The sequence below is a fragment of the Diabrotica virgifera genome, chromosome 6 (assembly GCF_917563875.1).
Source record: "Diabrotica virgifera virgifera chromosome 6, PGI_DIABVI_V3a".
NCBI lineage: Eukaryota > Metazoa > Arthropoda > Insecta > Coleoptera > Chrysomelidae > Diabrotica > Diabrotica virgifera.
The window spans coordinates 188049728-188070766 of record NC_065448.1 but is presented as its reverse complement, the minus strand read 5'-3'; the positions used below and the strand labels follow the sequence as shown (position 1 = coordinate 188070766).

At 32.9% G+C, this 21039-nt stretch overlaps 1 long non-coding RNA gene across 1 annotated transcript; it reads right to left on the bottom strand.

Moving 5' to 3' along the window:
- Positions 1 to 238: 238 nt before the first annotated feature.
- Positions 239 to 858, bottom strand: LOC126885842 (uncharacterized). The gene is made up of 2 exons (XR_007698465.1): positions 637 to 858; positions 239 to 579 (listed from the first exon to the last, which is right to left on the bottom strand). It is a non-coding gene; the product is annotated as an uncharacterized LOC126885842 (long non-coding RNA).
- Positions 859 to 21039: the final 20181 nt, after the last annotated feature.

Below are 21039 nucleotides of genomic sequence, written 5' to 3'. Positions count from 1 at the left end.
AAAATTTATAAAAGCACTAAAACTAACAAGTAGGTACGGTATAACTGTCAACTGTCAAATATAAGTCAAATTATTAACCTTCCGCCGGTAACGTGAATTCTTGTAACATAGTTGGTAACATCGGTCTACGACACCGACTTTTTTAATAATGAATATCTTAGGTTGTGATTTTGTGTTAATATTTTGATGGGACTAAATGTTTAATATAACTATATTTAAATAACAATATAGTAAGAAATGATCAATATTTCTTTATATTTGGGAAAAAAATGCACATTAAAAAAAGTGGCTTCTTTTAGATACTAACATAATTGACAAACAATTAACAAAAACATGTCAAGTTTTTGAATACAAAATATCAACAAACATATCGACAAGGGTTGAAATGTCACAAAAAAAATAAAATTATTCAACAAATGTCCAACACAAACTGAAATTATTGTCCGTTTGTTTCGTCATTTTTTTATACACTCCACTGCACCGCACTGTACGGTTCTGATTAGGAATTAGCAACAATTTCGTCAAAAGTTGTTGCAACCTGATTTGTTCTCTTTCATAATCAATATTCATATACAACTCCTAAAATTAACATCTATTATTTAAACTGACTATGGACCAAAAACGACAAAAACTTACCGTTAAGTATAACATAAATGGTAACCTCGGTCTCTCACACCGTCAGGTCAAATAACATATGAACTATCCACACTTGGTCACAGATTTTTCAAGACTAAATAGTCTGATGAGAATTTGAAAGCTACCTGGCCGCGCGGACAAAAAAATATGCGCATTTGAGTTTTACCGCGAAAAATCCGCTACGTCGGTGTCAGGGACCGTACGTTACCACTCGAAGGTTAATGTAAACATTGTCAAATCAAAATAACAATTTACTGTTTTTACATTCCGCAAAATATACAATAAAAAAATTTATATAAATATAAATAAATAAACTATGTATATTATTAAACTTTACTCTATAAATAAAAGGTAAAATGTATATACATATACTTACGTAATTTTTTTTTTAGCCTTTTTTTCTATTCGAAATGTCGAATAAAGGCCTCTCCCATTTCTCGCCATTCATCTCTGTTGTGTGTGAGGCGTTTCCACATTGGTCCTGCGACTCTTCTGATGTCATCGCTCCAGCGCATTTGAGGTCTTCCTCTTGGTCTCTTCGCTTCGTACGGTCGCCAGTTTCCAACTTCCTTGCTCCATCTACCATTTTCGAGACGTTCGTTATGTCCAACCCATTTCCATTTTAATTTAGCCGCTTGTTCCACGGCATCCCTTACTTTTGTTTTGTTTCGGGTTGCTTCGTTTGTTTGCCGATCTATTAGTGAGATACCAAGCATCTGTCGTTCCATGGCTCTTTGAGTTTTTCTAATCTTGTCCATGTTCATTTTTGTGAATGTCCAGGTTTGAGCTCCGTAAGTGAGAACGGGAAGGATACAAGAATCGAACACTTTGGTTCGAAGGTATTGTGGTATCTTTTTGTCTTTTAGTATATATGAGAGTTTTCCGAATGCCCATCCCATTCTTACTCGTCTGCTTATTTCGTTAGTTTGATTTTCTTTGTTTACCTTGATATTCTGACCTAGATATATATATTCTTTTACATGTTCCACTTTTGTTCCTTGGATGGTTATCGTTGGTTGATCATCTTTGTTAGACATTAGCTTAGTTTTGCTCAAGTTCATTTTTAGTCCTTTTTTTAAGGATTCTCTATGAAGCTCATCGATCATCACCTTCAGTTCTTTCCAGCTGTCGGCTATTAGTACCACGTCATCTGCATATCTTAGGTGGTTTAAATACTTTCCATTTATCGAGAGTCCCTTTGTTTCCCAATTTAAATATTTAAAGATGTCTTTAAGTGCGGCAGTAAATAGTTTAGGAGATATGGCGTCTCCCTGTCTTACTCCTCGGTTGATTTTGATTGGCCTAGTTTTCATGTCGTTATCCATCGTGACTACCATTTCAGCATGTTTGTATATATTATGTATTAATATCCTATATCTAGAATCGATTCTGCTATTGACCAGTGCTTCCTCAATAGCCCATAAGTCTATGCTGTCAAAAGCTTTTTCGTAATCTATAAATGCTAAGTAGATTGGTAAGTTGTACTCGTTAATTTTTTCCATTAGGATCTTTTGTGTGTGAAGATGGTCGCATGTACTGAAGCCTTTTCTAAAACCGGCTTGTTCTGCTGGTTGATATACATCGAACTTTTTTGTCAATCTATTTGTAATTATTTTTGTGAATGTTTTATAAAGTTGTGATAGTAGTGATATTGGACGATAATTTTTCAGATCTGTATTGTCACCTTTTTTGTGTATTAAGATTGTGTTAGCAGTATTCCATTCCTTTGGTATGTTTCCTTCAAATAGGCATTTATTGAAAAGTATTTTTAGGTATCTGATAACTTCTTCACCGCCGTCTTTCAGCATTTCTGCCAGAATTCCATCGTTACCCGGTGCTTTATTTCTTTTCATTTCTTTAAGTGTTGTTCTATTTCTGCTTCGCTTATTTTGGGCATTAATTCAGAGTTTACGTTTGTTATTTGCCTTTTCAGATTTTGCTTTGAACAGTCGGGGGATCGTTTTTTGAATGGTATAATTCAGTATAGAAGTTTTCAATTATCTTCGATATCTGAGCTTTGTTTGTTTCTAGTTGGCCTTGTTGATTTTTTATAGCTATAATATTTTTCTTGCCTAATTTCGGTTTGGTATATTTCAGACTTCGATTTTTCTCTATCACTTCTTCTATATGGTCTTCTTGCTGTTTTCTAATGTCGTCTTTTATCTGTTTTCGTATGGCTCGGTTAAGTTCCTTGTATTCTGTGGTATTTCTTTTGTTTCGTGACAAGAGCTCTCTTCGTTGTTTCAGCATATTCTGCGATTCTGCACTTATTTTGGATTTTTTATTTTTATGACGGGTCGCTATTTCAGAGCTGGTATTCAATAGTTCTTTTGTTATAACTGAGTTAATTTTATTTATGCTGAGTTGTTCTAGATTCAGTGCTTGGGCGGTTTTTAATTTACTAGCATATTTTTCTTTATCGGCTTTTAGCTTTTCTGTATCTATTTGTGTCGTGTTCTTAAAGTTAGTTCTACGTTTGCTATACCCAATTCTTAGTTTAGCTCTAACCATTCTATGATCGCTTCCCAGAGAGACCGAATTTATCACTGTTACATCTTCTACGATATCTTTCTTGTTACACATGATGTAATCAATTTCGTTCCGTGTTTTTCCGTTTGGTGATAACCACGTCCACTTCCTTTGCGGTTTTTTCTTATAAAATGTGTTCATTGCAAAATATTTGTTGCTATGTAGGAAGTTCACAAGGGTTTCTCCTCTATCATTTCTAACACCATAGCCGAATTCACCAATATAGCTTTCAGTTTCTTCTAGTCGTTGTCCGATCTTAGCGTTGAAATCTCCTATTATTAGTGTATAGGTGCTGTGATAGCACGTGTTGGTTTCTATTATTTTCTCGTAGAACTCATCTATCTCTTCATCGGGATGTGTTGAAGTTGGGGCGTACACTTGAATAATTTTTAGGGTGATTTTTTCGTGTATATTCATCATAATCATTGCAATTCTTTCCGAGATTCCCACATATTGTTCTATTCTACTAGCATATTTCTTAGAAACCAGAAATCCTACGCCGTTTAGACTTTGCTTATCGTGCCCTTTGTAATACAAGATGTTACCTGATTGCAATGTTATGCGCTCTTCGCCTTTCCTTTTTACCTCTGCCAGACCAATTATGTCCCAGTTCAGGTCCTTTATTTCTTCTTCTAGCTCATAGATTTTCTCATCTTTGTTTAATGACCTTACGTTGAGTGTTGCTATATTCAAATTTGTAGTTTTTAGCGATTTCTTGCTTCCTCCAGATTCCGTGAAGCTGTCCTTTTTTATAAAGGAGTGGGACTTGCCAACACTGTATGACTTACCCACCTGGGGACCTACTCCTATCGTTTTAGAATTCGCCATAGTTTTGGGGAGGTTATTAGCCTTAAAACACCGCGCTGGCCAGACGTGTTGGTGAGTGTTTAATCAGCCGTCCATTCTGGATCAGACGCTGTTCGTAGCCGCCCAGTCTGGATCAGACGCTACAATTTGTGATCCTATACTATCCCTAAAATCAAGGGTTGCCAGCTCCGCCATCTTCGCCGTACCGAAAGTATTCTTCTTCGCCTTGGATGCCGTTCTGGACTTCATCCGTGACCCTGGACAAGGGACCCTTAGCAGGTGCTAGCTTCCCGGGTCAAGAAGCTCCTGGAATCTGCGGGGGGCAGGGATTGATTCACTTTCCCTGTTAGGACTATCCAATAGAATCCATAGGACTCCAAAAGAGTTCCTACCCGCTACCCATTACTATCACTTACGTAATAGATAATAGAATATTAGGATAATAGAAATAATTAGGACATTTTGAGAGGATTATACTATAATAAAGGAGGATATTTATTATGTTTGAAATGATCATCATGAATTCTAAATCTTTCTTGTTTGTTGCCACTACGACTTAGTCGTCCGCAAAATATAGAATATACAATGTTGTATCCGCTTCAAGTTGGATCCCCATCACTGAACAAGATCTCCAGAATTTTAGTGCTTCATTTAAGGGGATCGGTACATAGTTTCTGCTCCAATGCTATTCAAATGGGATTAATTTTTTTCGAATCCTGAGAAAACTAATAAGTATTTTTGAAAAATTTAAACGCAGAATGAAAGAATACGTTATTATCGACGGCCGACAGTCTCTGGGAGCTTCTATAATGTTTATTTTAATAAGTTACAGGGGAGAAAACTAAGAGAAAATTTAGTGTGATTTTTAATTTCAAATATCTCATTCAAAATAAACTTTTTATCTATTCTAAGGGACTTTTGACCCTCGGTAATAATTTAGTCTTTCATTCTGCGTTTAAATATTTCAAAACTATTTATTGGTTTTTTCAGGATTTGAAAAAAATGAACACAATTTCCGTGGCAATATTTTCCAAATCTATCTTTGTCATACAAGGCACTCAGTCGAATAGGATATTGTCAGCATATTGTCAGTCAAACAGTGACAATCGTAGATATTTGACACGGCTTTCGGGAATATTTTGAGTTGTTTATTAAAAAATAATGTCGATAGTGTATTTGATAAATAATTGATTTAAGACGTGAAATTAATAAAAAGTTATCTATTGTTTATTATTTATGGAAGATCCAAAGCACAATATACACCATCATATATACTGTGATCCAAGTATTTTGTGGTTAAAGATGTTCAAAATTGTAAGCGTTCCATAGTAACAATATATTATTAAAAAGTCACTTGATCACTTTTCCTCTTTTCTCAATTGAGTATTAGTTTTTGTTGTACAGTATATAAATTATTAGAATCACTGAATACACAGTTAGTGAAAAAATTATCATATAACTGAAATAATGATGCAACTATACAAGTAACAATTTTCCAAGAACATTCAAAAGCCATCTCTTTAAAGGTAATGATGACATTTTGTCAAGTAATTTTTACATATCCATACCAGTGATAGCCGTAAAGTATTTGCGCCTCTGCCCTTAAATAGATCTTGCATAGACTGGAGACTGGCAGGATCATTGTCGTAACCCATTTCGTACTGGAAATTCTTCTGATAATATGTTGTTAAATCGTTTTTTTTTGAGTATTTGATATTAAAACTAAAGGTGAAAATATGCGTGAACAGCATCTAGTCGATTATAGCCTAGAATTATTATATTACAATAAAAAGTTCTAAATAATAATAATTATACTAATGTCAAGCATGACTGTGTTAACTTCCATAAGAAAAAGGAAACGAATCAATCATCCGCATGAGAAAAACAGATCCAAATTACTATTATCAAGATAATTTAAAATGCTGCTGCGGTTTAGAGTCTGAAACGAAAGTAATAATCCGTGTAATATTCTACAGTTTTTCAGAGAAAAGGTTTTAGGTATTACGGGTGTCATTTCGTTTGCATTTGCAAATAATAGAAATATTTGACTATGTTTCAATAGGTGTAAAAAACTACATGTATAAAGGGTTTAGTTTAAAAATGTTAGTAGTTTTTGTGAACAGACGTGTAACCAGGATGATCCTAAGGATTGGGGGGGGGGGTTACATCTACTTGAAAATCTCTGGAGGGTATGGAATAATAACGGTGTTAAGCGTATAGAGCTCAAAGTACTTCCAAAAGGGGGGGGGGGTTATAACCCCCAAAACCAGCATCTTGGTTACGCCTATGATTGTGGACAAAAACGAAGAATAGAACAGAAGTAATAAGACCATGATTTTACTAACAGTCGCGGAAGTAAAGCCTCAAATTGCGACATCCAAATCCTATTACCTATAGTAGGAAAAACCCCTCTGCCAGTAGGTTCAACCCATGGGAATATAATCATCTCTATGTTCTTTCTCTTGATGTATGTTCAATAATTTGTGAAATATTTGTACCATGTTTGGATCAGCTCCTCTTTGTTGATTATTAGTTCATCATTATTTTTCTTGGGTACAATCCGATTTGTAAAATGCTCCTGTCTTTTGTGTATTCCTTTCAAGTTCTTCACATTGCTGTTATTCGTATTTTCTTTTTTTTTTTTTCTCTAATTGGATTCAGATTCCAATATTTCGACGTACCCTTACCAGCTTATATGATTTGGTGATGTAGGTAAAGTCAAATATGGAATTATCGGAATTATCCGAGTCGACATTATCCGACTTTGGCCATCACCATTTGGAAGGCTTCTCGATCTTCTACAATATGGAATATTTGTCCTCCATTTGATATCTGAGTCTATTCACGAATGTTTTTTTTAACTATATCGATTTCCTCTCACTATATATCGCCGTTGATTGAATACACACATTCGTCGCCCAGATAAGACATATTCCGGTGTTTACGGGCTTTAATCTATCTTTGTTGGACTTCACTAGTACTTCGTCGTTAGTTTTTCTTTCTGTCCAATGTATGTTCTACGTCCGTACATAAATTCATACTTATATTGCTTTACTTCTGTTCATGATCTATATCTTTAGTGTTCCACACTTCTGCACCATATAACGGTACACCAAACAGCATTTAATCAATCTTTATCTTAGTTCTAAACTAAGATGACTGTTGCAAAGAAATGACTTCATGTTCATGAAAGTTGTTTTAGTCGTTACTATTGTGAGTTTCATTTCTATGTCTGGATCTAGTTGGTGAGGTGTGGTATTCCCAAATAGGTAATTTTGTGAACTTTTTAAACTTAGACTTCATTTAATTAAAGCTCCGGGTCTGGATGTGGGTTACGACTTACAATTAAAAAGTTTTTTCCAAAGTTTATTTTAATGCCCATTTCCTCTACTATTTCGGGAACACGATCAAGCAGAATTTGGAGACCTGCAATATTATCTGACAGAATTACTGTAAGTATCGTCCGCGTACCTAATCACATTAAGTAGTGTCCCGTTGAGTTTTATTCCATATGGCTGTCTCTCAAGTGTCTTTTTAAATAAGTGGTCCTAGTAACCATTAACAATGTTGGCGACAATATGGTTCCCATTTGAAGAAATTCTGGTAGGTGTTTCATCATTTAAAGAGAAAATCCTATCATTATTTCCTAGAAAATCCATGCTTTTAACTAAGATTATACCATTATGGTTATCAGATATCGATCCCTGTATATTATTATGGGCGTTAAAGTCACCAAAAAAACTGTTGTATTATATTATAATTGTTCAAATAAGTAATCCAAATTGCTTCTTCTACACTTATCTCAGAGGGTTTATATATGTATATAGACACAAAGATACATCAATTACGTTAAGTAAGATTGCACAGACTTCTATTTCGGTATTTAAATTATAGTTCGTGTTAATTACTTTGTAGTCAATGCCCATAAGAATGAAAGTGCTACACCGCAGTGCCGTAGCCACTTTCAACCAATTTTGAAATGAAATTAAATCCCTTTAAATTTAAAATTTATTTGATTATTTAAACTAAAAATTTTGAATAAAATAATAATATCTATTGTTAAATAATTTTTATAGGGAGAATTTAGAGAACTAATTTTATGTCAAAGACCACGAGATCGTAAATTTTCATCGCCCTGTATATAGCCAAAATCTGTAAATAATATGATTTAGCTGTAAGCAGTGTTTCGTAGAAAGAGAAAAACATTAGTGATAAAGATTCTACGTACGGATATATGCAATTCAACCAATGAATTAAATTACGGTCGGTTTTAGAAAGTCAATGTGCCGCTTTGGAATAGAATATAGAATGTTTCTAAATGATTTCCTAGAAAGAAAACGACGATAAACAATTTGTTCAGTTTTAGAATATAGGGTTTTTCTAGGATATAAGAGGAAATTTAATTTTAATATCTCCTGGAAATTTGACAAGACAGAAAATTTGTATACAACACTATTTGTTCTTAAGGAATGAAAGTAGGGATGTAATGTGTAGAGAGAATGCTTGTGATTGGCGAGGAGATTGATGGAGGGAGAATAGAGTGGTTAAGTCTGAGAGTGATGAGGAAAACAGTTTTTACTGTGTAATTAAGATCGGAAGGGAACAGATCAGTTCAAAAAGCAGTAGTTTGTGTAAAGTGGTGAATTTGGTGGCTGTGTAAGCAGACTCGTGTTGAGATGAAGTCGTGATCGAGTCGAGAAGTACAATCTCCTGGTGTCCGAATATATTCCAGTTTCTGTCTGGAACGAGTAGCCGGTTTGTATCAATTTGCACAAGATATCGAGCTGAGAGAGAAAGTCTTGGAATTATAAAGCTTAATAATGTTTGTATCTAGTCGGAGACTAAATAGAGGAGATATTTCGAGCAAGTGCTGTGTTTTGATTGTGAAACAGTTTGGAAGAGAAAGACCGCAGCAGTATCCGAGGAGCACGTGTGGGAGAAACGAGGACAACACAATCCATGAGAAGAAGTAAAGAAGATAAAATAAGGTTAGTCAGATTATTTGTGAAAAGGAGAGAGTTGTTGTATATTACATACCATGTTTGTTTATTGTCAATTTAACAGTTTTGCAGCATAATTTATTCATTCATAAATTCATAGAAGAGATAGATAACCTATATAAAAGGTAAAATAAATATCGTTTTTTTAATTATAATAATAAGAACAGTCCACCAAATCATTTAAATGAAAATTTGTTAAAAGAAAAAGGAGGTACATGGTAGAATTAAAGGTTATTTTTATTAGATAAGAAATTTTGACAACAGAATAAAGTTTTAGCATATATTTTCAATCTTATATTTATGGCATAGTATATGAATTAATAATATCTATAAAATTATATGATTTTGAGTATATTTATTATCCCTGTTTTGTCATGGATAAAGTAAGCAATGAGAAACACTAGAAGCCACAAACTAAAGGTGGTACATTAAAATCAATTAGCCCTGAGAATATTTTTTATTGAAAAGTTTTATTAAATTTTGGTTTTGTTTCCATCAGTAGCAATTAAAATAATTAATTAATTAATTTAATTAATAAGATGCTGATCAATCTCATAGCAGAGAGAAAATACAGAGCATAACACTATATTAGAACTATTAGTAAAATTTACATGAATTTTTTAGTAAACATATAAAATTCTAGGGTAAAATATTGAGCAAACATGGATAAAGGTCCTTAATGTTTAAAAAACTTAAAGAATCTTATCAAGATTTCATTAAAAAAGAACGGAGAGAAAAATAAATCATATCAATCAGCCAATAGGGAGTTAAAAAGCTAGATCAGCCATAGATGCAGTTAAGCATGTTACATACATTATAAAAAATACAAGGAAAAAATTGGTCATATTAGTTATGCTTGATATGAAGAATGTCCCTAATTCTATCAATTGGGCACACATTACAACGAAACTAAAATCCACCGAAGTGTCGGGATATCGTATCAACCGAATAATAATATCGTATGTCATTTTTGTCGAGGAAATCTTTTCGGATTGTTCCGGTGCCACTACATCTTTAACCTGCTAGAGCTCGCGCGCGGACTCTCACTCCGCTATTTTAAAAATTTCACCATAACTCTCCAATGTGCTGTCAAACGACTAAGTGCCTGCTAGTAATCTCCTAAATTGTGTTGGTTTGAATTAGTATAAAGTTTGCCCTTAAAAAATTAGCTTGTTCGATCAGTATAAATTCATTTATGCGGACTGATGGTCCGCGTTGGAGCATTTGTGTACCAAGATTGTGTAGCGGAGATTACTTTTATATTCGGATTTTATAACATTTTAAAAGGTAATTGTAGTACTTTTATTTAGAAATATTTTGTAAAAAAATACTATTTGTTCTTGGAAAAAGGAACAAGAACATTTAGAAAAGCTTATGTTGGAAGTCTTGACTAAAGATCATATCCAGGAACTAATTGATTTCGACGATAAAAAAGTTGATTTGAATGAAGTTGAAATCGACATTTCTGATGATACGGAGCAGGAAATTTCTAAACTAAATTTACAATCAAGATGCAGTAGAAATAAACAAACCAAGACATGTTAAATGCTACTAGGAGCACTCCCGAATCATAATTTATTTACAATGTATAAACTTTGGAAATCATGATTTGGGATTTACAATGTATTTACATTATAAGTTATGATTTAGGAATGCTCCTAGTAGCATTTGACGTGTCTTGGTTTGTTTGTTTCTACTGCATCTTGATTGTAAATTTAGTATAATTTAAAAGAACCTAATGTATGTACTTGAAATTGCTACTCCTACATTTATTGGAAAAGACAACACACAGTGGGCCCAAATATCCTATACCCAGGTACTGTATAACTAGAGCAGATAACAATAAAACATCTGCCTGGTATAATAATGTCACTAAAAGTGTCCACTACAGAATTTGAAAACGGAGTTAGAAATTTGGAACTACTTTTTTCTGATACGATGTTGAATAGAATTGTCGAGTGCACAACTAACACATTTAAGTAAACAGGGTACACTATCAATGTGAATGAGATGCCAAATAACACATATTTAATAGAAAATCCAAAAAACCCAGCAATCAAACTCATCAATCAAGTTCCTGAAAATAGAGACAGATCTGTTTACAAAGATTGTAACAACTGTATTTTTACCAAATAACTATATTTATCTAATGTAACTCACTATATTTATCTTAAATAATGTAATACTCTAAACGTTTTTGTGCCATGTCAATGGTCATAGCTGTCGAGAGAGGATCATTTCAATGAAAAAAAGCTTTCATTGGATATTATGTCTAGCAGGAGTTCTTAAATCTAGCCGATTAAAATGGAAGGAAATATGGGACAAAAAATAGACGTTTTGTACGTGCGGACTCACAGTCCAAACGCAAGTAATTATGTCTTAAAACTGGAAGCGAGCACCGAAAGGTTAACCCTGTTTGAAGTGTCGATCAGTGGGACCGACAGCTTAACATACCCTCCGAAGGCTCGTATCATTTTTAGAAACTGAAAATACCGTTGTTGGTGGCGAGAATTGAACTCATGCGCTCTGGCTTATGAAGCCAGTACCTTGCCGCTGAGTTACGGCCGTTCAAGCAGACATAAAATTAACTGCCGACGCACCGCAATGCTCTGTGTTGGGCCAAACACTCTGGCTGGAATATACAGAGTGGGCCAAAGAAAAGAGTCCACCTCGATATTTGGCAGTAGGTATTAGATTTTAAGAAAATGCGGAAACAGGTCGATTTTTGATCTAAGGGTGACAAATTTTTACGGTACATACATTTGTCATTTGTCAACCCCCACCCTTCCACTTCCCCCACCCCTTATTTTTAAATAGGGAATAAGGGTCGTAGCTCATTTGAAAGTTATTTAATTCTCTATTCAGTAATATTAACATTATTATAATTATTTATACAGGGTGTCCAAGAAAAATTATTTTGAATTGAATTAATTGACACAGAAAGAAGAATGTATGTAATTTATTTAACTCAAAATACATTCTACTGCTGCCAGTATACAGAAAAAAATATTTATTTCATAAATAAACATTGATTGTTGCTTAAATTCAATATTCAATCTACGAAGAGACAGATGGGTGGCAGCTTGAATACTGAAATCAAGCGGAAAGCAATGTTGATTTATCAAAAAACATTTTTTTCTGTTTTGTGACAGTAGTATAATGTATTTGAATTAAATAAATTACATACATTCTTCTTTTTGTGTCAATTAATTTAATTAAATTTTTTATTCTTGGAGACCCTGTATAAATAATTATGTTAAGTTTTATATTATTGAATAGAGAATTAAATAGCCCCTCAAATTAACTAGCACCCGACCCCTATTTCCTATTTAAAAATAAGGGCGGGGAAAGTGGAAGGGATGGGGTTGACAAATGAGAGATGTATGTAACGTAGAAATGTGTCCCCCTTAGTTAAAAAATCGACCTGTTTCGGCTTTTGCTTGGAATCTAATAACTAGTGTAATATATAATGAGGTGCTAAATATGGGTTTTGGTAAAGGTGCCATGGCAATATATGCTGATGACTTAAATATATAGCATTACGCTATAATTACTATTTCTGCTAATTTTATTTTTGATCGAAACGACGTTAGTCATTCAAAATTCACATGTAAATAAAAACAACGGAATGTCTTCATAATATGTTTTTCGTTTGTGCGCTGTAACAAACTGCACCCCCATAAATTAAGTACTATATCAGACAATTGTGTCAACAACTCACTAATGCATTCAAGGGCGTTTTCTTAAAGCTGCAAAGGTATACGCCAGACCTAAATGATTTATTGTCATCTGGGCAGAGGGAAGAAACATAAACAGATTATCGTTGTGGTTTTCTTTTTTAGTCACGACACAGCTGGTGAACGATTCACACACCAATCGTTCGGCCCTTTTCCGAAACCTAAGCGCAATACCTTTTTGTACCGTTCGTTCGTTTTATTACATTCATTTCAATTAATTCCGTCAACATCCACACCGGAATAAATATATTAAAAACGAATGACATAGTGGCGAACCACAGATGTAGTCAATCAGTGCTACAGAATAATAATGAAACACAACCTGCTCAGCTACTGTGAAGACAAAACTACTACCATGTTTGTGAAAACGTCTTAAGGATTTGCTAAAGTATCCTTTAAATTTTACCAGCTGCTATACTGACCTCTACAGAAATTACGCTTTTTCTCGGCAGCGTTATTTATTTATTCTTAGTAAATTTCTCTTTACGAAAAAAATTCCAACGTGTCAAATATTCTTTGTTCATTATAATTAACAATTCAGTCACAATGGAAAAACTTTAGGAAACACTTATAAAATTCTAACAATAAAACACTGAAAACTTTTGTTTTCTATACTTCCACAAAATTTATTATAACTATGTGACTACAGCTGTTTCGGCAGAGTGCCTTTCTCAAGTGATTTATTTTACAATGGGTTTGCCTTTTTAAAGTCTTTAACTGAAGAGACGTCATTAAACAAATAGCAGTAAACAATGACTATAACGAATAAACAATTAATACAATTTTAAACCAAAAAGTCCATAAGAAAGCCCTGAAATTAGTCTATCCACCACCACAGAAAGAACCCAGTACCTTCTGCTCTAGCACATATACTGGCAAGATAACAACAAAAATAGCCAGATACATAAAAAATAAAGGAATAACACCAGCTTTCATAACTAACAACAACTTAAGCTAATATATAGAACAATAAGAGTCGAAAGAGAAAACAACTACAGAGTGGTGTCTACAAACTAATTTGATGTGACTGTCCGAAAACTTATATCGGTTAAACTGGCAGAACCTTTGACAAACGGAGAGCAGAACACAAAGGGGATTTCAAAAATGGAAAAACAGACACTTCTACATACGCACTTCACCTTCTAGATCATAATCATTCTTCTAATGAAGAGTTTCAAATTCTTCTTATTCAAAATAAATGCCTTAAGCTATCTTTATTACAATCTATGGAAATTAATAAATTAAAAAATACAGATATAATTAATTCTCAATGACTAACTCGAGACAAACAGCTCCCCACTACTCAACCTCTTCAGTTAAAGACTTTAAAGAGGCAAACCCATAGTAAACTAAATCACTTGAGAAAAGCACTCTGCTAAAACAGCTGTAGTCACACAGTTATAATAAATTTTGTGGAAGTATAGAAAACAAAAGTTTTCAGTGTTTTATTGTTAGATAAAATGAACTTCCATCAAGTAACGGTCGAATCCATCAATTACTTATAAAATTATTGTAACGGGAATTTAACTCAAGTATTCGTATTTCAACCTCCCGACAAAGGAGGACGGGAGGACGAAATACGAATACTGGTGGAGAATAAATGTTTCTTTACCGTTCAAAATCTAATAAGGTAAAAGCATCTCTTAAGACGTGCCAAAATCCAAACGTACAAAACCATAATACCATAATACGACCAGCAGAGACATACGGAAATGAAACATGGACATTGAGGAAGATAGAAATTAATAAACAATTAGTATGGATGGGAACTCAAAATCCTGCAAGTTGTGTATGGTCCTTGCAGGGACAGTGTGACAAGTGAATATAGAAGGAGATACAACAATGACTTAGATACCGTCTTCGGACAGGGAAATATCGTGAAATATACAAAGCCAACAGACTAAGATGGGCAGGCCACGTGGTACGGAGTGATGACGACATACTGATTAGCAATGTGTTTTGATAAAGACCAGACGGTAGAAGACCGGCAGGACGGCCTAGAATATGGTGGAAATATGCAGTCATAGAAGACCGGTGGAAGATGGAAGTGAGACCATGAAAAAGTAGTAGCACAGGATCGGGACCAATGGGAGATAATAGTAAACGCGGCAAAGACTCACGAGGAGTTGTAAAAGCCAAAGATGATAATGAAATTAACTCAACGTTATATCTATAATGTAAATAAAATGTGTCATAATTATAATGTACGAAATACTTTTTCTTCTTCTTTGTTTTTGTATGTATGATTTAAAGCCTGTTATTACTTCAATATTAGCCTCCTAAATTGTTAAAGTTATCATCACCATCTTCTTTGGTCTGCCAATACGTCTTCGTCCATTTGATGACTTATCTCGTGCTATTCGTACTATCCTATCCTCTGTCATTCTACTAATGTGTTATTCCATTCCCGTTTCCGTTTAGTCACCCATCCATTTATGTTTTTTAAATTGCATGATCTTCTTATGTTTTCGCTTCTCTCCCTATCCAACAGACTTTTTCCTGATATTTGTCGGAGTATTTTCATCTCTGTTGTTTCTCGTAGTCGTCTCGTTTTAGATGTGTCAGGTCTTGTCACCGCCGTGTATGTCAATATAGGTCTAATTGCTGTTTTATAGATTCTTGCTTTTGTGTCTTGTCTTAGGTGTTTGCTCTTCCAGATTGGGCATTAAGATATCCAGCCGCTTTACTTGCTTTTAAGCTTTGCTGAAATTTGAAATACTTTTTAAAAACTGAAACTACTGAAACTAAAATTTTAAACTGAAAGTGCTCTGAAACGTATTGAGAAAAGATATACCAGTAGTTTTTAAGAATATCAAATATGGCAGACTAACATAATGTTTTACATGCGCACATTTCCTGCGGAGACTAAGCGAAAATTTGAGTTGGTAAACTGTTAAAATATAATCGCAGTAGTTGACGTCATTTAGATTTTAGAGTTTCAGCCGTTTATAGTTGTCAGGAATTTAGTAGAGAAGTGGGTCTCACCACATTTTCCTGGTAGACATAATTTATATCATTTTATGAATAAAAGATCATTTACTGGGTGTATGTCGTATTCTATTTGATCTGAAATATCTAAAAAATTTAACCCAAAAATTTTATTTGAATGTTAGGCACTCGTTAAATTTTGACAAAAATCTATCTTGTCTTTTTTTTTCATATTATGAAGCGTTGTTTTTGTGCAAAAATTAAAACATATTAAGGCGTATAATATGTGGAATTATTAGACATGCAATTTGTCTATTGTCGAATGAATGTAAATAGATTGTCTCCTGAGTTGAACTTAGGCAGAACCCCATCACACAATATATATTCGTCTTCATCAAGGTTTGCGCCAAAATAGTAAATTTAAGACAGAAGAAGCTAACCGTTAACGCCCTCTAAAAGTACGAAGTGTGCAACTAGAAAAAGCAATTCTCGTGTTATTGGGAAAGACTATTTGAAAAATTGCCGACATATTGAATTCAAGCAACTTTACTGTCTTTAGATCATTAAAGAACATCAATTAAATCCTTTTTTCAGAAAAAGGAAAAGTACAGTGTACAACACATGAGAAAATAACATATTTCTCCCTCGCTTACAGAGTAATTTCCACATATTAATATATTTTTCAAATTGGGCTCTGTACCGTCATTCTTTATTCTATTACGAATACGTGTGCCAAATATCTCGAAAAAATATTCAAAATTACAGCCGCAATCTTGGAACGCGTTTTCGATACCTGTTGATCCCTACTGTTTCCTCTTAATATTTATCATCTGCATGGGATTCTAAGCTATAACACTTACTTATTCAAGTATAACATAATATATCCTTTTTTTACTTATAACTACGACATATCTCTTCTTTGTGAGCTGCTTTTGACAAATTTTGCGCTCATTTTTCAATATACCTATACAGGGTGTTTCATTAATAATTGTCCATATAGTAACTGGAGAAACCTTAGCACAAAATAGGAAGATCTAACCTAAAACACTTAAATAAAATGTAGTTCCTTACTGAGTTACAGGGTGTTTTATCTAACAATTTAAAAATTATTTTGGTTCAGCATTTTAAAACTATTCGACGTATCCTTTTCATACTTGGCAGAAAGTGCGAATACTATACACCCTACTAAATTATGATAAACAAACGGCACAGTTATTTTGATTAATTTATGATATGATTCATATGATTAAAATTTAAAAATGATTTGTACTCAGTACTTTAAAACTATTTGGCGTATCCTTATCATGCTTGGCAGAAAGTGTAGGTACTGTACATCCTACTAAATTAAGATAAATAAACGTTTCTAGCTACTACCAGAGGCGTACGACAGGGGATAGTGGCTGGTTGACCCTTCCCAAATTCTGCGCCACTGACGAAATTGCTATTTTAGTGTAATTTTTTAATTTTTCAATACTTTTTATGTAAATAATATACTCTTCATTCATAACGATAAAATTATTAGTTTTCGAGATGTTTGAAATTAAAAATGACGCCACACAATACAACTTCAAAGGTCTCGAAAACTAATGATTTTATCGTTACGAATGAAGAGTGTATTATATTCATAGAAAGTATTGGATAATTAAAAAATTGAACTAGAATAGCAATTCCACGAGTGGCGTAGAATTTGGAAAGGGTCAATTATCCACTTTCCCCCGTCGTACGCCTCTGGCAATAGACAGAAACGTTTGTTTGACATAATTTAGTAGATTGTACAGTACCTATACTTCCTGCCAAGTATAAAAATGATACGTCGAATAGTTTTAAAATGCTGAGCAAAAATACTTTTTCAATTTTTAGATAAAACACCCTGTAACTCAGTAGCGAACCACATTTAATTGTTTTAGGTTAAATCTTCGTATTTTGTGCTAAGGTTTCTCCAGTTACTATATGGACAATTATTAATTAAAAACCCTGTATTCACGGTCCTGAGCAGTAAACAAGATACGTTACAACAAAAAAGTTATCGTTCATCGCATTACCCTTCTAGTCCATTAAAATGTTACATTTTTTAGGCCGTACCTTGCATTTCTTAGAGGAGTCAATTTTATTTCTTTAATGTGTAGGGGGGATCAGTAGAAGCTTAAGTTCAAGTTTTTGGGGTCGCCATCCTTGCCCCCCGGTCGCCATCTTGGAAATGGGATGCAAAGGGGTTTCGCGCTATACCTCGTAAACTACCAACCCTACGAAAAAACTAATTAAAAATAAAATGTAGCAAATTAAATTTTACACAATTTTGTTTCTATTACTTTTTATCGTCAAGTGACCAACAAAAAAGATATAACCAAAAATATGTAAATTTTCCTTTGGATGTTTCCTTTTGGATGTTATAACTTTTTTCAGTTCATTTTAAAATAAAATAACATTATAGCAATTTTGTAGAGGGTTTTTCAGCGAATAATTTTCACTATAAAGTTGTTTAATTCTATTTATTTATATAGGTTTTACAGCGCTCCAAACTTGACCAGATTCTCGAATGCTCATAGGGATACAATAAAAACAAAAGTTAGGCTTATTTTTCTATCTACATATATATTTTTTATTCATACAATTTATTATGATTTTAACATTCCTATGCTATTATTAATCTGTTTTTGAACTTTCTTCCCACTATAAAACTTATAACTCTAAGCATTTATAGAAAAGGCCCCAGAAGTTGTTTGAGGACAAATTTGCTGCTTCAGAAGAAGAATGACGCAACCGCAAAATGAAAAATTCTTAAGCAGAGCAAAAAAACAATTTTTGATATCAAAATCATAAAGTATGATAAAAATTAGCCATTCACCACACCGTGGTCAAGATCTCGAGATATAAGCGTTTTTTTGGGGTGTGCCGCTTGTATATGAAGTAACATAACTTTTTTCCTATATTTTAACTTAAAATTTTCCAAAAAACTTCTTGTGTATGTGTGTGTAGTTTTATTTTATGACTAGGGACATAATCCATTAGCCTATTCTGTTTTGATAAATAATTCAAGTTTTTTTTTTTTTTTAACAACTGTTATAGAGAGAACCCGTAACAACAATATAGATCTAATCTTATCTTGACTTATAATTATATTTTTTATCTAGTACATAGCTACATATATTTATTTTTTTTTTATTTATCATATTCTATTATTATTTTTTTTATTTACTTATTTTTTATTTTTTTTTCTATTATTTTTTTTATATTTTTTTTTTATTTTTTTTTTTATTTTTTTTTTCTATTTTTTTTTTTTAATTATCTTTTTTTTTCACGGGAAAGAAAAGGATAGCATAAGGTTGGGTTATTACATACGCCTAGGGGTCCATCAAGGCGACTTGCACAAAACAAAATTAGACCACGGATAGAAAGGGTAACAACTGGGTTAAAACAAAGGACGTATATCACTAACGTTTTACAATTTAAATAAATTTTTCCATTTAAAAATTCAATTTCATTTCACGTATGTGGCGAAAAATTATTTCATATATATGCAAATTGTTGGATTTTATTAAATTTAATAAATTAAAAGGTAGCATAATAGGAATATTTTCACTATTGATATACTCATATATTTTTTTTACAAATTGGTTTATGCAACGTGTATTTAATGAGCAATTTAAGACTAAATGCTCAATTGAGCCTTCTTCGCCACATTCGCAAAGTGGAGTTTCAGCTAAATTAATTTTAAATTTATGTAACGGAGACAGAGCATGGTTGAATCTTATTCTAGATAGTATCCTAATCATGTCTTTATTGAAATTTGAGTTTTTAAACCACGTAGAGGACTGTATTCTTGGTTTCACGCCTTTATAATATAATCCCTTGTTGGACAAATTGTACATTGTTTGCCATGAATTGATCATTTTTTTCCTTAAATGAGAAATTAGATCCTCAATTACACATTTATATTCTGACTCTTTAGATGGTTCATTATATTTGGCAATTTTGTCTACTATTTCATTGTTTATTAAACCACAATGAGCTTTTATCCAACAAAACATTATATTAGATCCTCTTAATTTTAGTGTACCCACCAGATTTATAATTTCAGACAAAACATAGTTAAATCCAATATTATTACAGTAAGAGCTATTTTGAATTTTTTGTATTGAACTTTTACTATCAGAGAATATGACGTAATTAGCTTTAGTTCCTGTCAAATTACTAATATATTTAAGTGCTTCTAATATTGCTATTAATTCAGCGGTGTATATCGAGGTGTTAATATTTAGATCTACTACTGTACTAAATTTCCGATCTGGATCGTAAAAGGCCGAAGTAACCTTTAGATCCGATTTAGATGCATCCGAATAAATATATGAATAATTAGGAAACATAGATTTTATGTCAGCTTGGAACATGCTATTCCGGATATATTGTGGAAATTCTGAGTAGTCTCTAAGATAACCTACTTTTATGTTGTCCAAGTGTTCTAATTTTATTTTAAAACATGGTAATTCTCTCGAACTGGAAATGTCCTTACTATGTTGTATGCTTACGTATTTGTATGATTCGATAATAGGTATTGTAGGCTTTTTTTTCCAATATTCCTTAACTAGATCACAAATACTGAGGTCAAAGCATTTTTGTACTATCGGACTTTTTTTTGCAAACATTTTTAATAAAAACTTCTCAGTTAAGTATTCTCTTCTGAAATTTAGTGGAGGTTCATTACATTCTACATTTAAATTTGAAATGGGTGTACTCTTAAGTGCACCTATACTGATCCTTAAGACTTTATTTACTAGCCTATCTAATTTTTGCAGGTGAGTCTTCGCTGCTTGACTATAAAAAATTGACCCATAGTCTATTATTGATCGAATATAGGCTTTATAAAAGGTAAGCGTGACATTAGGATCAGCACCCCAACTTGTATGACACACTGATCTTATTGCATTTAGTCCTTTTTCTGTTTTTGTTAGTAAGCGGTCTATGTGTTCTTTCCATAATAACTTCCTATCTATTACCATACCCAAATAATTAATGGATGATTGAACCTCAAAATTAACGTTATTGAACACTATAAATTGTGGTAGTCTCTGTTTTTTGGAGAATATACATGCTTGAGTTTTCTTTGTAGAGATGTTTAGTCCTATGTTAAAGTAATAATCTTCTATTGTCGAAAACATTTCACTCATTATATTGATACCTTGATCGATTTCAACTTTAGATACATACATACACACATCGTCAGCAAACTGTAGAACGTTTCCTCTTTTATTAAATTGTTTATGTAAGTCTGAGGTATAAATGAGATATAGTAGAGGACTAAGGATGCTTCCTTGCGGTAATCCAACATTAGAAACTCTTGGATCCAATAATTCATTGTTGATTTGAAGTTGTAGATTCCTATTTGAGTATAATTGTATTATTTT